The sequence below is a fragment of the Cervus canadensis genome, chromosome 4 (genome assembly GCF_019320065.1).
Source record: "Cervus canadensis isolate Bull #8, Minnesota chromosome 4, ASM1932006v1, whole genome shotgun sequence".
NCBI lineage: Eukaryota > Metazoa > Chordata > Mammalia > Artiodactyla > Cervidae > Cervus > Cervus canadensis.
The window spans coordinates 97,522,997-97,542,611 of record NC_057389.1 but is presented as its reverse complement, the minus strand read 5'-3'; the positions used below and the strand labels follow the sequence as shown (position 1 = coordinate 97,542,611).

General features: G+C 50.3%; 1 non-coding gene across 1 annotated transcript; it reads left to right on the top strand.

Annotated features, from left to right (window-relative positions):
- The first annotated feature begins 2,285 nt into the window (after positions 1-2,285).
- TRNAY-GUA lies at positions 2,286-2,357 on the top strand. Its single transcript has one exon. It is a non-coding gene; the product is annotated as a tRNA-Tyr (tRNA).
- Positions 2,358-19,615: the final 17,258 nt, after the last annotated feature.

Here is a 19,615-nt window from a genome sequence, read left to right as displayed (position 1 = left end):
GAGTTTATTAAAGTGAAAAAGGGACTGAGACAGCTTCTGACACAGACATCAGAAGGGGGCAGAGAGTGCCCCCTTCGCTAGTGTTAGCAAGGGAGTCACATACTTTTTTATTAATTATTACAATAAATCAAAAGCATGTCTCAAATTTGTGAATATTTTACCAGACCCACTCCCACAATTTACATTTTAGGATAACAGGATTAGCTAGAAGGTTTTCAGGATGGAAAACTGTCCTCAAGCAGGATACATTGTTGTTATATAATCCTTAGTACAGAGTTTAAACTAAGTTGTTTGTTGTATAATCATCAGTTCCTGGCTTAAAGAAAGAAAATTTTTATGTGACTAAGACTAAGGAATGCAAAGGAAAAGAAAGATGTTTGTCCTTTTTCCTCCTCCTTGAGAATTCCAGACCTATCACCTCCTCGAGAACCCCAGACCCCTCTCTCCTCAGGGACCCCTGGACTTCTTATCAACCTGCCTATTATACAAAAGTATACAGGAGGATGTTCACAGATTATATGCAGATACCACTCCATTTTACCTAAGGGACTTGAGCATCTGCAGATTTTGGTATCCATAGAGGTCTTGGAATCAATCCCCTGCAGTTACCAAGAAAATGGTGTAACATAAACCTATCTCATGAGCCAACAATTCTACTCTTAGGCAGTTACCCAAGAGAAATGAAAACACTTCCACAAAAAAAAAGACCTGCTTACAAATGTTTAGTCTCTATTCATCATTGCTCCAAACTGGAAATAACTCATGTGTCCACAATAGGACAGTTCATAAAATGGGATGAAAATGAATGTCACTCAGTTGTATCTGACTTTTGCGACCCCATGGACTATATAGTCCATGGAATTCTCCAGGCCAGAATACTGGAGTGGGTAGCCTTTCCCTTCTCCAGGAGATCATCTCAACCCAAGGATTGAATCCAGGTCTCCCGCACTGCAGGAGGATTCTTTCCCAGCTGAGCCACAAGGGAAGCCCAAAATGGGATGCTACTCAGCAATTTTTTTAAAGCTACTAATACACGTAAAAACATGGATGAATCTCAAAAACATTTTGCTGAGTGAAAGAAGCCAGACCCAACAGAGAAGTGAGTTCTGGAACAGGCAGAATTAGTCTCTGGTAACAGAGCAGATCAGAGCTACTCGGGGCTAAGTTCTGGCTGGGGAGGAGGGATTCACTGAAGCAGGCATAGGGGAACTTTGTGGGGTGATGCAGTTTCCTCTACCTTGATTCGGGTGTCGGCCACACATCTGTGTCATTTTATTAACCTGCATACTTAAAAATGGCACATTTTATTAGCCATAAATTACTCCTCAACCAAGATGGTTTTTAGAAAAGCTAACCATGCCTTAACATTACACCCAAGGCCTTGACTCCACAGGCCTTGATCTGCCCCCCAGCAGAGCTTCCGCCTCCTGCGTGCAATGCGCCTTCTTGTCTCTCCCTCCTCAGCACAGCCTCCTGCCTCCCACCTCCCTGATGGCATGCCAGGCTACTGCAGTCTGTATTGCCTTGGAAGATCCGCTTCAGGAAGCAGGGACTGTGCCTGCTCTGTGACCCACCTGTTCCATGCCTGGCACTGAGGAGGGGCGGGACCAGGTCTGGGGCTCTTGGGCCCCACGACCGTCCAGGGGGAGAAAGAAGAGGTCAGTAAGGGACGTTACCATGAAGCAAGCGGACGCCCTGGGGGAGGACCAGAGCAGAGACTGGTTTGGGGTGAGGCGTGGTGCAGGAGGTACCATGGTGCCAAAGGCATTGAGGCATGCCCTCCGGGGAAACACCGAGTCTGACGTCCAGAGCAAAGCCCCACTCGAGGGGCAAGGAGGAAAGGGAGATCAGGCTCTGGTGGTGGAAATGCAGGCCCCTCTCCAGCCCAGAGGGGGTCCCAAGAGCCACAGGATGATAACACTCTGTACCCCCTGAGACACAGAGACATCCCCCAGGCTGTGACCCTGAGAGCAGGACCACCTCCCTCCACCCTCAGACTCACTCCCAGGGTCAGGGTCTCCCTCCTCCCTCCCTGATTCAGGCCTCAGGCAGGAGACCTCACCAGACCCAGGGTTCAAGAAGGTCTCTCCCAGGGAAAGGTTCAGTGCTGGTCATCAGAGGAAGCCATTTCTGGGAGAAGACAGCACCAGAGCTGAGTTTCAGCCCTACTGGCACGGTTAATGACCCCAAAAGACTTCAGAGTTGATGGGGCAAGGGGTCTTTGACAGATAAGTTATTTTTAACCCATTATCAATTAAACCATGGTTACTAATTTGATTGGGGCTTCCCTTGTGGCTCAGATGGTAAAGAATCTGCCTGTAATGCAGAAGACCCAGGTTCGATCCCTGGGTTGGGAAGATCCCCTGGAGAAGGGCATGGCAACCCACTCCAGTATGCTTGCCTGGAGAATTCTATGGACAGATGAGCCTGGCGGGCTACAGTCCATGGGGTCATACAGAGTCGGACACGACTGAGTGACTAACACACTCTAGTTTCATCACATCAGAAAAAGAAATACAAACCACAGTGATATGAATCAATCATGTTTCAACAGAGAATTTCAGTAATATGTGTGGCACAGAAGATGGGAATTACTTCTTGGAGTAAATAAGGCGGTGACCCATGGCTCCAGATACATACCACCTGCTTCCAGACTGTGTACGCAGCTTGTGTCTCTGAACAAAATTTCTTGAGGAAGGCAAATGTAGTACTGCCATGACAAACTCCTCTGACCTGTCATTCCAGTCCCTCTGATGACTTCTCTAAGCCTCCCTCTGAATGGGGTGGCCCCTTGAGCCCCAGGATTGCCCCCACTTTCTCCTGTAACTGGAGTTAGATCCAAAGACTCTGACCCAGAGTCCAGATGAGCACGGATTTGCCAGGTCTGCTGCCACGAGCTCCGGCACATTGGAAGAGGAGACCAGAAGCCCAGCAATCCAGCCAGTAGTCACTTCAGACCTCACAGGAAGTCAGATCAGCTCTTGGTTCAGCACCCCAAGCTGACTGAGGTATGCAGTGTTGGCTGCCTCCCCAAATATATCCTCACCTTCCTAACAGATACCTAAATTTTCCAACTTCAAGCTGGGCTCCTACTGGCCAATGAGGGCCTCTCAGCCTCCTGACTGCAGGAATTGGTCCAAAGGTAGGCATGTGACCCAAGTCAGGCCAGTGAAATAGGGGGAAAAGTTGCTGAGGTCTCCCAGGAAAGATGCTTCCTCAGTCTACAGGAGGTTCTGGGGAAAAGTTCTTTCTCAATGATAAAGAACATCACCTCATATGCTACTGGAGCCCCTGTATCACCAAAAGGAGACCCAGTCTAAGATAATGCCAACAGCACGGGAGGTGAAAAGCTAGGAGGGGCTTGTGATATCACTGAGCTGCTTGTTCAAGTCTCTTCTGAGGAATCCAGTCTATGACTGGAGATTTTGAATTTTTGACTCAATAGATTATCTTCAATGTGGTATATATATATATATATATATATTCTTTACCAGCTCAGCTCGTAAAGAATCTGCCTGCAATGCAGGAGACCCCAGTTCAATTCCTGGTTAGGAAGATCCCCTAGAGAAGAGATAGGCTACCCACTCCAGTATTCTTGGGCTTCCATGGTGGCTCAGATGGCACAGAATCCACCTGCAATGTGAGAGATCTAGGTTAGATCCCTGGGTTGGGAAGATCCCCTGGAGGAGGGCCTGGTAACCCACCCCAGTATTCTTGCCTGGAGAATCCCATGGACAGAGGACCCTGATGGGCTACAGTCCACGGGGTTGCAAAGAGTCAGACACAACTGAAGCGACTAAGCAGAACTCAGCACACACACACATATATAAATATATTATAATGGAATATTACCCAGCCATAAACAAGAATGAAACAATGCCATTTTCAGTGATAGGGATGGACCTAGAGATTATGATACTAAATGAAGTAAGCCAGACAGAGAAAGACAAACATACACTATCATTTGTATGCAGAATCTAAAAAAAAAAAAAAGAACTCATTTATAAAACAGAAAGAGACCTACAGATATAGAAAACAAACTTATAGTGACCAAAAAGGAAATAGGGGGAGGGATAAATCAGAAGTTTGGAATCAACATATACACACTACTATATAAAATAGATAAGCAACAAGGATGTACTGCATAGCTCTGGGGATGATATGCAATATCTTATAACAACCTATATGGAAAAAGAATCTGAAAAAGTATATTTATATGTATATATGTGTGTGTGTATTCTTTTTCAGATCTTTTCTCATATATATTATTTATTACATACATGCTATGTGCTATACTAAGTTGATTCAGTCATGCCTGACTCTTTGTGACCCCATGGACTGTAGCCCACCAGGCTCCTCTGTCCATGGAATTCTCCAGGCAAGAACACTGGAGTGGGTTGCCATTTCCTCCTCCAGGATATATTTGCTGTACAACTGAAATTAACACAACTCTGTAAATCAACTATATACTTCAATTTTTTAAAAAAGGAAGAAAAAATTATCTTCTGGTACAGCTGAATTTGGAGGTTCAAAACATCCCCTATTCCTCTAGTTTCTCTATTCCTTTCTCCAGTCTATTCCACATGGTTTTGCTTTGAGCCTTCTCATGATAACAATGGGCCTGCGAATTCCAGGCCTTCATCTTCTCAGAGTCAAGTTCAACAAGAAAGAAAGCATCTTTCCCCAGAAGTTCCCACCTGAGTCCCAGAATTCCATACAACTGAGCAACTTGATGGAAGGGCCTCCCTCCGCAGCTGCGGGAAAGAGGCAGAGCCGTACTGAGGCTGTGCTGTCTGAGGTGGGAGGGGAGGCAGGTTCCCAGAGCCATCTCAGCGCTGGTCCTGGAGAAGGGGCAAACGGCTGCTGGACAGGAAAGCTCACAGACCAACCACAGCATCCTTCCACCATCCCAGGAGGACCGCCCACCCAGCTGTACCACCCTGTACCCTTCCTCACTGACCCACCCGCTCCTGCCACCCCTGAGGATGGAGGGCGACCTGTCCATACACCACTTCCTCCAGCTCTTCTGAGGCCAACCCAAAGCCTCCTCACTCAGGACAGCACCGCCTCTAGGAAATGATCCTGAACTCCGCAGCCCGCCCGGTGGGGCTTCCCTGCGATCCTGCCTGGGTCTTACCAACACTGCCCAGCCTCTCCTCCAGCCCGGCCTCGGCTGGAACAGGGGCTGCGCCCTTCAGGGACTCTTCAGTCCCTCTCCTGCCAGCACCCATAGCAACCTTTGGTCTCACCCTTCTGCCAAACAAGCCTATCTTAGAGCAATGAAAATGTGTCTTTTCTCAAACACCCTGAGGGCTGAGGCTACAGAAATCCAGGGTCCCCAGCAGTCCTTGGCAGCACTTGTGCCCAATCCCAAGCCCAACCCCCAGGCTCCGCAGTCTCCACGTAAACCCAGTGCCTTCACTCAACCTGCGGTGGGTGCGCCCCTCCACCAGCCTCCTCTTCAGGACCTCTCCAAGGACTGCTGCGGAAGCTCCCAGGCCCCACAGTCTGCTCTGTTTGGGAGTCACTGCTCTGCCTGTCCAGGTAAGGGTTAATAAGACTGGCTGTCACGGAGATGTTTTCCCACCTCCAGACTCCGGATGAAGATAGAAATGGTATTTATGATTTCTACCCAACGTTTCTGGAAAGGATTTAAGGTGCTTACGAGGATACACATATATAACAAGATAGCATAAATTAAACGTGGGAGACAAAAAAGAAAGAAAACAAGGATAGGGACGTAAAGAGGAGCAAGATAGAAAGCTAACTTGAAAACAAAGGCCAAATGCGTGCTATGCTTGCTATGTGTGCTTGCTACAGCGAAAAACAAATGTGTCCCAATGCTTCCTAGCAGCTCACCAGAAAAAAGCAAACCTGTCTGCTGGAAGCTTTGGGGTTGGTTACATTAAAAAGCATACACGATTACCCAGGAGACACCCCAGGGCTTGTTTCCCAGGAACGTCTCCCAAGGGATGGCCATGCAAGGACAATGGGAGGTGAGGACAGATGGGCGTTCGTCCTGAGCTGTGAGCTTGGAAGTAGCAGGGGGTGGGCTGGCAGTGAGTGGGCGGGACGAGGAAGGTTCTAGCCCCCCTGCTTCCCACATCTGGACAGCGAGGAGACTGTAATAATTGCCAAGCTCTGGGAATGGCACCCAGCCTCTCCTGCTCCTGCCCATACCCTCAGAATGGCACCCCACCCTCTGGAGAGAGATCTCCAATAACTGTCCCGGAGGCCCCTCCTGCTCGGTGGGGTGGAATGCCAGCCAGCCCCACTCGGGGTGTCACTAGACCTTGCAAGTCCCATCCACTCTTGCTTTGGACACCCAGATCTTCACTCCCTCATATTTTAGTCTGAAAGTTTTAACTAAGCAACTGCTGGGCACAGCCTGGTGTTGTAAAGCTTATAGAGGAAAAAGCTGCCTGCAATTATTTGGCCTTCAGGAGTGCTGCAGAGTCAAGGGGCCACCCACATCTTGAGACTCACCTCAGGAAAGCCAAGGGTGCTGGCATGTGTAGGGGCAGCCTGGTAGAGAGGCTCAAGGTGGCAAACGCCAGCAGCATGGGGCATCTTGGACTGAGAGGTGAAGGCCTTATAGAGCTCAGTTTAGGTATCCTAGAAATGGCTGGGGAGAGCATGGGAGAGACCACGACCCTGGGGTCTGCTGTGGCCAGGGTGGGAGGAAGGCAGAGCCTTAATGCAAAGTGACTCCATCAGTACCTCCGGCTTCACAAGGCCATGGACGGTCCTTCAATAGGTGAGCAACTCTACTTTTCTGGCATCTGACCTATTTACGCTTACAAAAGTAATATATTCTTAATACAAAAAAAAAAAGAAAGAAAGAAACCTGTAAAAAGGCAAAGGGAAAGCAAAAAAATGAGCCATAATTACCCCACTAGCAGCGGTTAGGGCTGCTCTTCTTCCAGTGTGCGGGTCTCTTTTAATTAACACGTGCATTTTGGAAAACTTGCGTGGCAAAACCACCATGGCCAAAATTAAAATTTTAAAAGGCAAACTTGGAGGGGGGAAATATTTGCAACTCATATCACCAACAAAGAGCTAATTTCCTAATACACAAAAAGATCCTAGAAATCATTAAGGAGGAGATAGAGTCCAAATGCACTACCATAACAATGTGTAAGTTGGGGGTAGGGGTAAATGATACTTAAGTGTTCAACGGTCTGTGTCATCTGAGAGGGAGATGAAGATATTGATTAGCCACAGGCTTTGAAAAGTTAAGGACTGTCCTGATTTCCAGGGGGACCACTAAAAGAATAAAACTACACAGGATTAAGGAGAGTGGTTCCTGATGGGTGAGGAAAGGGTTAAGACAGCATGGGAGTGGATCCTAGGTGCTGATCTGTTTCATTCCTGATTTACTTGCTGGTTATCTGAGTGTTTCATTCATAATTATCCATTTTAACTGCACAAATGTGTATATATAATTCTCTATATATATGCTATAACTCACAATTTTAAAAAAATTAGAAGATGTTCACCACTCATAATAAGTTAAGTGAAAAAATTTAAACTATTTTATAAAGGTCAAAAAGTCTGAGGACTGACTGTGTTGGCAAGGGGGTGGAGAAATGGTTGGTGGGGTATAAATTCGTGCATCATCTGTGGAAGATACTTTGGTAATTTTGACCCAAATTTCCAAGATACAAAGCTTTGCCCACCTCTGGGGTCTTATCCTACAGAGTGAGTCACAGATGTTCAAATTTACTTGTGCAAAGGCTTCTTCATTGTAATAGCAAAAGATGGGAGACAACCTAAACATCTGTTGTTAAATAAATAATGGTGTTTCTGTGTCGTGAAATATTATGCAGCCATGAACAAGGACCCTCTCCAGTAAGCCGTTATCATCAAGTTGCATCATTAAGTGAAAACACAGGTGCAAAGCAGCATGTACAATACACTATCATCATGTGAAAGCAGCCGGGGGAGGTTGTTGTTGCTATTTAGTCACTAAATCGTGTCCAACTCTTTTGCAACCCCATGGACTGTAGCCTGCCAAGCTCCTCTGTCCATGGGATTTCCCAGGCAAGAATACTGGAGATGGTTGTCATTTCCCTTTCCAGAGGATCTTCCCGACCCAGGGATCAAACCCAAGTCTCCTGTGTCTCCTGCATTGGCAGGCGGATTCTTTACCACTGAGCCACCTGGGATGCCTTGGGAGGAGGTTACATACATGTAATTGTCTGAATATTCTTCAGATTTCTAAAACATTTCTAGCAGGCTACACAAGAAACTGGTAGTTCTAGGTAGACTAGAAAGCATGGTTAGAAATCCTATTTTTCACTCTACATTCTTTGGTGCCTTTTGAACTTCAAAACAGAGAGTACATATTCAAAATTATAAACATAAATTAGAGCAGGATTGGGAAATACTACAACCTCTCCTGAGCCCAGCCATCCCCTGCCCACAAGGTTTTCAAGGAAGCTGTAGGAAGGGGAGGGACAGTGGCACATGGCGAACCCAAGTGCGCCTTGTGTTATTAACTAGATGTATACCCAGCTCCCCTGGGCAGGGCGTCATCTCTCCAAAGCGCCAGCAAGGCGAGGCAGGACAGTCCCTTCTCAGTGGGCGTCTGTGGCCACTTCAGAGAAAGAGAGAAAGTCACCCACTCAAGGACAAGGGGGGATGAAGGGGCCTGCAGCACCCCTATCCTGTTGCCGGGAGGGAGAAAGATGCTTGCACACACACGTGCCACAACCACTTCTGCAAATCCCACCTCACTCTGTTCACCCTGTTCTAAAGCCTGCAATTCCCACCCAACAGCTTATCTGGAACATTCTCTCCCCTTAATAACTGCTCTTTTGTGTGCGTGTGCTAAGCCACTTGAGTTGTCTCTGACTCTGCAACCCACCAAGCTCCTCTGGCCATAGGGATTCTCCAGGTGAGAACACTGGAGTGGGTTGCCATGCCCTCCTCCAGCGGATCTTCCCAACCCAGGGATCGAACCCTTGTCTCAGGCAAATTCTGCATTGGCAGGTGGGCTCTTTACAACTAGTGCCCCCGGGGAAGCCCAACTGCTCTTGACTGCCAGGTTTTCAATGATAAAAGTTAACCAAGTCTAGCCTATTATAAAGAGTGAAGTAAGTCAGAAAGATAAATATCATATACTAATGCATGTATATGAATTTTAGAAAGATGGTGCCAAAGAATTTACTTGCAGGGCAGCAAAGGAGAAAGAGACATAGAGAACAGACTTACTGACACAAGGAGAGAGGATGAGAGGTGAGATGTATGGACAGAGTAACATGGAAACTTACAATATCATGCGTAAAATAGACAGCGAATGGGAATTTGCTATATGACTCAGGGAACTCACACAGGGGCTCTGTACCAAACTAGAGGGGCGGGATGGGGCGGGAGATGGGAGGGAGGCTACAGAGGGAGGGGACATGGTGTACCTATGGCTGATTCGTGTTGAGGTTTGACAGAAAACAACAAAATTCTGTAAAGCAATCATCCTTCAACTAAAATTTTTTTAAAAGTGAAGTCACTCAGTCGTGTCTGACTCTCAGTGACCCCATGGACTGTAGTCTACCAGGCTCCTGTGTTCATGGGATTTTCCAGGCAAGAGTACTGGAGTGGGTTGCCATTGCCTTCCCCAGGGGATCTTCCTGACCCAGGGATCGAACTGTGTCTCCTCCTGCATTGCAGGCAGATGCTTTACCTTCTGAGCCACCAGGGAAACCAAATTTTTTTTTTAAATTAACCAATTCCCCATCAAACGTTTGAGACTTTTTTGTGGTCCGCAGCCGTGCTTTGCTGAAAATCAGCAGAGCTAAATGTTGATGCCTCTCTCAATTACATCCTTAGAAAACTATCCTGGAAGTTGGGTAAGGAATACAGACATTCTCTGGCTTTCTATATCCATCTCCACTTTGACTCAGCCTACTTTAATATGAGGGTTCGTCTCCCAACCCCCTTCCAAGCCTGGATTTCAATTTGGTTTTATCTTTGCCTACTTAACATTTGCAGGGGGAGGCATCTTTTTATTGCTTTAATTTGCATCCTTTGATTATAATTGGGTTGAGTTCTCTTCGTATGTTTTTTCACCTCTAACACAAATCACCCATTTGTGTATCCATGCAAACCCAGTGCCTTCCTTCCCCTCCTCTTTGCCTAGGCCCGAAGAGCCCTCCTTGCATTCACAGCTGTCAAAATCTTCCCATCTTTCAAGGTCAAGTACCCTGCCTTGCCCTCCCACCAGGCAGTCATTCTTGACTTCCCACACTCGGCTTGGAGCACTTGCTGCTCTAGTCCTGCTTATAGTCACCATCTGCATGCCTGTACCCCGCCATCTGCATGCCTGCACCCAGTCATCTGCACGCCTGTACCCTGCTGTCTGCATGCCTGCACCCCGCTGTCTGCACACCTGTACCCGCTGTCTGCATGCCTGTACCCCGCCATCTGCACACCTGCACCCCGCCGTCTGCATGCCTGTACCCCACCATCTGCACACCTGTACCCCGCCATCTGCACGCCTGTACCCCGCTGTCTGCATGCCTGTACCCACCGTCTGCATGCCTGTACCCTGCCATCTGCACACCTGTACCCCACCGCCTGCACGCCTGTACCCCGCCACCTGCACGCCTGTACCCCGCTGCCTGCACGCCTGTACCCCGCTGTCTGCACACCTGTACCCCGCCATCTGCATGCCTGTACCCCACCATCTGCATGTCTGCACCCCATCATCTGCACGCCTGCACCCCGCCATCTGCATGCCTGTACCCTGCCATCTGCATGCCTGTACCCCACCATCTGCACGCCTGCACCCCACCGTCTGCACGCCTGTACCCTGCTGTCTGCATGCCTGTACCCCGCTGTCTGCATGCCTGCACCCCACCATCTGCACGCCTGCACCCCGCCATCTGCATGCCTGTACCCTGCCATCTGCATGCCTGTACCCCGCCGTCTGCACGCCTGCACCCCGCTGTCTGCACGCCTGTACCCTGCCGTCTGCACGCCTGCACCCCGCCATCTGCATGCCTGCACCCCACCATCTGCACGCCGCACCCCGCCGTCTGCACGCCTGTACCTGCTGTCTGATGCCTGCATCTGCATGCCTGCACCCCACCATCTGCATGCTGCACCCCGCCGTCTGCACGCCTGTTACCCTGCTGTCTGCATGCCTGCACCCTGCCATCTGCACGCCTGTACCCCGCTGTCTGCACGCCTGCACCCCACCATCTGCATGCCTGCACCCTGCCATCTGCACACCTGTACCCCGCTGTCTGCACGCCTGTACCCCGCCGTCTGCACGCCTGCACCCTGCCATCTGCATGCCTGCACCCTGCCATCTGCATGCCTGTACCCCACCATCTGCACGCCTGCACCCCGCCGTCTGCACGCCTGTACCCTGCTGTCTGCATGCCTGTACCCCGCCATCTGCATGCCTGCACCCCACCATCTGCATGCCTGCACCCCGCCGTCTGCACGCCTGTACCCTGCTGTCTGCATGCCTGTACCCCGCCATCTGCATGCCTGCACCCCACCATCTGCACGCCTGCACTCCGCCGTCTGCACGCCTGTACCCCGCCGTCTGCACGCCTGTACCCTGCTGTCTGCATGCCTGCACCCTGCCATCTGCACGCCTGTACCCCGCTGTCTGCACGCCTGTACCCCACCATCTGCATGCCTGCACCCTGCCATCTGCATGCCTGTACCCCACTGTCTGCACACCTGTACCCCACCATATGCACACCTGCACCCCGCCGTCTGCACCCACTGTTCGCTTTAACCCTCAGGCTCAAGGCTCAGCCACAGTCCCCACACCAAAGGACCCTTGGGCAGCAAAGTTTACTGGGCACCTACTACCCAGTCAGTGCTCCCAAACTGACTCAGACTCCTTCCCTGCCCCAAGCCCCTTAGGAGCTGTGAGCACCGGGGAAAGCTCCCTCCTGCCAGCCAGCTGTCTGAGTGTCTGACCCACGCTCGTACCCCCTCTTGCCTGGTCCCATGGGGCTCCTGAGCCTCAGAAGTGGAGCAGCTGCCAGGCTGAGCTCCCACCTGAGAGTGTTCTCCATAAAAAGCTGAGCCTGAGTGGAGAGGAGGGTAAAGCCCCTGGAGTTGACAGACAAGGAGGAAGAGGAGCAAGGGGCAGTTAAGTGAAGAGGAACGTCTGTATTTCAGACCACATTCAACACCTGTCCAGCCTTGGCCATTCTAGGCCACGTTCTCTGGGCGCCCTGTGTCGGCAACTCTTGTCCATAGTGGGGAGGGGAACACGGTCGTCATCAAGACCCTGACAGAACCAGGAGCTGGCCTGGGAGGACCACGGCTCTCCGGAGACGTTGCCGCCACAGGCGAAGGTACACGCGCAGGGAAGGCCCCCGGGAGGAGGGCCGCCTGGGCCTTCCTCAGTGGTGCTGGGGACCCTCTGAAAGTGTCTGCCCTCCCAGGGGGTAGTGATGCTCTGAAGTGCCCACCCCGTTGGCCTCCAAGGCCTGCAGCCTGTCTCGACACCTGAGGGACACTCCCGGTGTCATCAAGGAGGCAACTCAACAGTCAGGGTGACCTTGGCTCCCAGCGCCAGAGGAGATGACAAATTTCTTTTCTTCCTGCTGAAAACATAATCTCTCCTTTCATGGGTCTCTGGGGACTGGCGGTGTGGCTCACACATTATGGAAGCTTCTGCTAAGCTCACTTCAATTGTCTCCAGGCTTGGCTTGGTGCCCACTCTTCCTTAAGCCCTTCAGATGCTGAGAGAGTATTTCAGTGCCAAGGGGCAGATCCAGAGATGTTCCTAAAAAACATTATATTTCTCTATCAACTGCTGCTGTCCTGGTTTCAGGGCTTTAACTTCTTCATTTAGGCAAGAATAAGCCAGACGCCAGGCACCAGGGTCCAGCTTGTCCAGTAAGGATCTGCCCTCCCAGGCCGTGGTTCTGTGGCATGCTCAGGGGGCTCCGGGGCCTCCAGCCCAGACCTGTGGGCCAGAAGGGTCTTCCCAGAGAACATGACACAGACCCTGAGACCTGAAGGCTGCGGGGCTACTGGTCAGCTGAGGGGTGAGGAGAAAGCCTCTGTGAAGATGGGCGAGGGGTGCTGCTGAGGTAGACCAAGGCCAGGCCACCTAAGGTCAAGGATGCCAAGCCACTGGGTTTGAACTTCATCCTGAAAGCCATTGGGAGATCATGACCAGAGCTAGTCAGGGAAACCACACCAATAGAGGTGCCTTCTAGAAAGATCATGTTGACAGCCTCTGGACAGCAGACCAGAAGGGTTCCTGGCAGAAAGAAGCAATTCAGGAAGGAGGAGGAGGTGTCCAGTCGGGGGACGTTCCATGCAGATAAAAGGAGAGAGTCCCATATAAGTTGCGCTTCAGAGACGGAACAGGGAGGACAGAGCAGCGGGTGAACTGCCAGGGAGGGGAGGAGCCCCGGGGGAGAGGGGGGCCACAGAAGAGTAGTCGATGCGGACTGACCACAGGCTGGGGGGAGAAAGGCAGTGAGCAAGTGCAGACACCCTGAGCCTCAGCTGTGTGGGCATCTAGCAACACCCTGGGCCAGAGATGTGGACCTTCCCCAGGAAGCCCCACACAGGGAGACAGACAGCTGCCTAATAATCATGCAGGTGAAGGACAAGGACCTCCAAGAGAAGGACTTTTAGGCAGAGGCCTGCTGAGGGAGGCCTTGGAAACAGAGGAACAGCAGGCCTTGTGGGGGAGGGTACTGGCTACATCTGCAGTGCCCAGGGAGAGCTAGGGTGAGGGGGTACGGGCAGGGAAACAAACGGGGCTGGACATGGTGTGGCCAGCTGGCCTCTTACATTACAAACGTGGTATCCAAAACCATTCTTTTCTTCTTCCTTGTTCGGTTCTGAATATAGAGCAGCTGAAAAATAAACTTGCCAGTTAAAGACACCCTCTGCCACTGGATGTCCACCTGGAGTAGAAGGGCAGGGAGGCCTGTCCCAGGGAAACGAGAAAAGTATGTGCCTAATCAGGTCTTCCAGGTGGCGCTGGTGGTAAAGAAACCACCTGCCAATGCAGGAGACGTAAGAGACGTGGGTTCCATCCCTGGGTGGGAAAGATGTCCTGGAGGTGGGCATGGCAGCCCACTCCAGTATTCTTGTCTACAGAATCCTATGGACAGAGTAACCTGGTTAGCTACAGTCCGTGGGGTCACAAAGAGTCAGACACGACTGAAGTGACTGAGCATGCATGCACGCACATGTGCAGTTTGCAAAGATAAGTTTAAAAGTACCTGAGACACTAAAAAGAAACAATGAGAGGAAACCACCTTATCAGATAGTAAAACACTATCACTGTAATATCAAATCAGTGTGGCAATATGCAGATACAATGGAGACAGACCAAGAGAGCAGATGGAGACTCAAACATACACAGAAGGTCAGTCAATGATAAAGGCAACATCTCCTTTAGTAAAGATGAACTCTTGAATAAATGATGTTGGAAGTGATTAGCTGCTTTCTGGAAAAAGATCAGGTTGGATCAATCTCTCACACCATATCTCAGGAAATCTCTAAATGGACCAAAAAATTTAGTGTATAAATGAATCTACAAAAGTATGGGAAGAATCAACCTTTACAAGCTTGAAGCAAGGAAGGCTTTTCAAACTATGATTTAAAATTAAACAACCATAAAAGATTGATAGATGGCACAAAGATCAAAAACTTCTGCAGAGCAATCACTTAAGCAAAGTCAAGAGACCATTTGGGAGATGGCTAATAAACACATGAAAAATGCTCAACATCTTTTATTATTGGGCTTCCCGTGTGGCTCAGCTGGTAAAGAATCTGCCTGCAATGCAGGAGACCTGGGTTCGATCCCTGGGTTGGGAAGATCACCTGGAGAAGGGACAGGCGACCCACTCCAGTACTCTTGCCTGGAGAATCCCATGGATGGAGGAGCCTGGTAGGCTACAGTCCATAGAGTCATTATTATTATTAGAGAAATGTAAATCAAAACTACAATGAGGTATCACCTCACACAGGTCAGAATGGCCATCATCAGAAAATCTACAAACAATCAATGTTGGAGAGGATGTGGAGAAAAGGGAAACCTCTTGCACGGTTGGTTGGAATATAAATCAATACAGCCACTATGGAGAACAAAATGGCGAGTTTTTAAACTAGGAATAATACTACCATACGACCCAGCAGTCCCACTACTGGGCATATACCTTGAGAAAACCACAATCCTAAAACACACATGTACCCCCACAGTTCATTGCAGACTATTTACAACAGCCTGGACATGGAAACACGCTAGATGTCCATCAACAGATGATGGATAAGGAAGCTGTGGTACATACACACAATGGACTATTACTCAGCCATAAATAGGAACGGATTTGAGTCAATTCTAGTGAGGGGGATGAACCTAGAGCCTGTTATCCAGAGTGAAGTAAGTCAGAAAGAGAAAAACAAATACCACATGTTAATGCATACATATGAAACCCAGAAGAATATTATTGTGAATTTATTTGCCGGACAGGAATGGAGAGACATATAGAACGGACTTATGGACAGAGTGGGGGAAGAAGAGGGTGGGGCAGATTGAGAGAGTGGCCCTGACGTACACACATTACCATGTGTAAGATAGATAACTAATGGGAACCTGCTGTGTAACACGAGGGGCTCAGCCTGGTGCTCGGTGCCAGCCTAGATGGGTGGGACGGGGTGGCAGGTCAGAGGGAAGCTCTCGAGGGTGGGGACGTATGTATACCTGTGGCTGATTCATGCTGTCGTATGGCAGAAACCAGCACAACATTGTAAAGCAATTATCCTCCAATTAAAAATAGATTTTTTTTTTAAAAAAAAGGAGAAACCATCAGGGAAAATATACTTGCAACTCAGATCACTGTCAGAGAGCTAATATTCATAATATATGAGGAGCTCTTGGAAACTAGTAAGAAAAAGATCAGTAATGCAATAGGATCCCATATGTAAGATAGACAGCAAGTGGGAACTTGCTTGGAGAAGGGTGTGGCAATCCACTCCAGGATACTTGTCTGGAGAAACCCATGGAGAGAGGAGCCTGGAGGGCTACAGTCCATAGGGTTGCAAAGTCAGACACAACTGAAGCTTCTTAGCGCCCAAGCACTGGAACTTGCCGGGTGACCCAGGGAGCGCCAGGCTGTGTCTATGACAACCTAGGGGGTGGGAGGGGAAGGGGGATGGGAGGGGTGTTCAGGCAGGAGGGGACATGTGTGTACCTGTGGCTGAGTCACCCTGATATATGGCAGAAACCAACACAATATTGTAAAGCAATTATCCTCCAAAACAAAAAAAAAAAAGTGTGCCAAAAAAAGAATAATAATAATAATGCAATAGGGAAAAAATGATAAAGGACAGGAACAGATAGAGAAATACAAAGGGACCTCAAACATACAAAGATACCCAACTCACTTATTAAGAGAAATGCAAATTAGCCCTACTGTGGCTTCTCACTATCAGCTTGGCAGAAATGCAAATTTGAAAACACCCTTTGCTGGGGAAACTATGTGGGAAGAGGTACCTCTCCACAGAGGGCAATTCAGCAACGGCTATCAAAACAGCATATGCAAATACCCTTTGACCAAGCAATTTCACTTCTGGAAATGTAACCTTGACATAGGTCTGCATGTGTTAAGAGCAATAGATCTGAAAGCTAAGCAAAGTCACTTGTTTAAAAAATAAAAAAAAATGTATGGCCCAACAAACTAGAAAGACATGAAAAAACCTGGAGATTGTCCCATTTGCCTGCCAGATTCACTGTCCACCATTCACCCTGCTCAGGGCCTCTGGAAGTTGTCGTGTGACTAAGACAACATTACCATTGCCCTCTGACTTGAGGTCTAGCTCAGTAGTTCAGTCACTGGACAGAGGGGGCAGAAGAGAAAGAAATGGAGGTATTTTTTCCCTCCAGCAGGGTCACCTGAACCCGGCTGCACCCAGCTAACCAGAGGTCCTGCTGGGCTGCCTCTCCCACGTTCCCCTCACCTCTCTGGCCTTGGACAATGAGAATGAAGGCCACCCCTCATGACTTCCCTGTGTCCTGCCCACACCTCTGTAAAGAATCTCTTTCAGCAAACACTCCTCAAATTGCCCAATTTAAGTGAGCCATCTGTTTCCTGCCAGGCCCCTGACTAATGCAGTAGCTATTTATAAAAAAAAAAAAAAAGGACAAGGACACACTCTAGGTATCAGACTGGAAGGATTTCCAGGGTGCCATATAAGTAAGAGTATATGGTAGTTACCTGCTGCGTTAGGAAGCTGCAGGGTGATGCAGACTGCATAACTGCATCTGTGTGTGGGACCCTACAGAGACACTGTTAGGACCCACAAGCTGACGAAGGTGGTTGTTGGTCCAGGAAAAGACAGGGCTTTCCTCAGTCCACCCTTGCATTTTCAAGCCTGCCCTGCTCACCTTGCCAGAACTCAGGCCTCTTTGTGGGCACCGATCCCTGCCAGGCACCTGGGCACAGCCACGCTGCGCTCTCCCAAGTCAGCATCTTCTGCCCTTAGCTCAGGAAGCCAGAGCCCCTCACGAGGGGAGCAGGAAGGATTCTCAGAGCAAGTCTTCAAACAAGATGCAAAGGAGAGATGCCTGAATTCCACTCCCAGGGGTTTAAACATTTCCATGAGCTCTAATTCACCGACTCTCAAAATAGTAATTAGTTTCAAGGGGAAAAAAATCACTTCTAGTCTCAGAGCCTCTCTGGGGACCGTTAGAGGCTTGAAAGCTTTCAGAACATCCCACATGTTCATTCTGGAGCCCTCACAGGGCCTCTGGGGTTCCACACACAAGTACTCATTCCCTGTCCCACCTCCTTCTCCCAGAACAGAAGGCGGCTCCCAAGCCCCTCTGATGGGCAAGTCTCCTCCTGGGCACTTCTGCCTGGGCCAGCCCGCCTTTCATTCCTCGGGTACGTGGCTGGCTTTCAAATCCATGTCTGCCCTTCCACACAAAAAGAATTTCAGGGGTGAAAAAAAAAGAATTTCAGGGGTGGCATCTCTAAGACCAAGGGTGTCCTAGCCGCCACTTCCCCGGGCTGTGGGATCAGCTACTGAGAAGCTGTAGGCAAAGCTCTTTGCAGGTGTCCGCCCGGTGTACCCGACCATGTCCATTCAGAGAGGGTGAGATGCCAGGAGGGGCCTGGGAAAAGGGTCAGCCTGAGTGGGACCTAGATTTTCCTTGTAAGCCTCTGCCTTCCCTGCTGAAAGGCTAGTTGGGTCCTCTGGCCCCAGGCCAGTGCTGGAGACTTCATTACCTTTAGCTTTCTGAAGTGTAGCACCAACTCCAAAGTCAATGTTACAGTCCCCTTTCCATGGATGGGAAAGTAAAGGCTCAGAGAGCCCAGTCCTGCTTCCCTGGCAATAGCCAGTCATCGGCACACAGCCTCAGATTCACATCCACAATGTCCCTGACAGGCCCTGCAGCTCCCCAGGGCCCTGAAGAGCCTCCCTGGGCCTGCCCCTCTCAGGGCCGGGAAGCAGCTCTCAGACCCTGCCTGTCCTTGCCACCAGGCCGTCAGGGGCCTGCCCCTCGCTGCCCGCTGGACGAGAAGCCCTTCTGAGCAGTCCTGAGCAGCACGGCCCCCAGCTCCGTCCCTCCTCTCATCACCCCAAGGGGCAGTGACTCCAACTTGTCTTGGATCCAGGGAGGCTCCTGTCCCACTGCCCAAGCGGCAGAACCCAGGGACGCCACTACCCCTGGCCAGGTCCTGCCCCAGCCTCCTCCATGAGAGCCCCCCAAGCAGCAGGGGGCAGGCCCCACCCAGCGCAGCCCTGTCTGGCGTGTGGGCAGGAGAGATGGCAGCCAGACAGGACCCAATCAAAGCAGCTATTTGGGGTAATGAGGAGGGGGTACCCACTGCCCAGAGTTCCAGACAAGATGTAGCAGTAGGCTGGGTCTGAGGAGGCTGTGGGATGGCGTGGGGGACCATCAGGGTTGGAAAGTGACCCGGGGGGTTCTCACTAGGATCGGGCCCAGCCAGCGACAAGCTCCAGGCACCGTGGAGTAAGCCGAGGCATAGCACAAACCGCAAGGCCGTCAGAGCACTCGTGACTGAGGAGTGGCCAGTGCCGTGGACAGAGCTCCATGCAGGGCAGCGGCTCCCACCCGCTCAGGGCACCCGGGGCTGGCATCATGGACACGCAGGCCTCAGCCTCCCACTCAGCCGGGGCTACATTGCCAGCTGAATCCTCCTGCCCAGGCTCTCTGGGGTCCGGGACCTGGGGTTATCAGGGGGTCTGGAAAGGCAGAGGCAGAGGCTGGCCAGACACTCATGCCATAGGATGAGAGAGAAGAAGCTCAGTACCCCCAGATGGTCCCTTCTCTCACCCCAGCAGCTTCAGGGCATGCAGATGGGGCAGGATGAGGCTCCCAGAGGAAAGTGACTTCTGGGCCAAAGGAGCCAGCAATTCATGTCCCTTCCTGTCCTCCAGACCCCTAGACACCCAGGAGAAAGGAAATAATGAGTCCATTTGCTATTCTCTGCTTAATTCTTTTTCCCGCTGGCTAGCAGGAGATTTGGGATTGGTTTGACTTTCTATGTGAGTTACTTAAAGTAATTCAGGGCCCCACTGAAGCCATCATGGCAGGGATGGGTCCAGCCCCTCTACGGTGACAGGTGCTTACCTAGGCCAGCTGTCC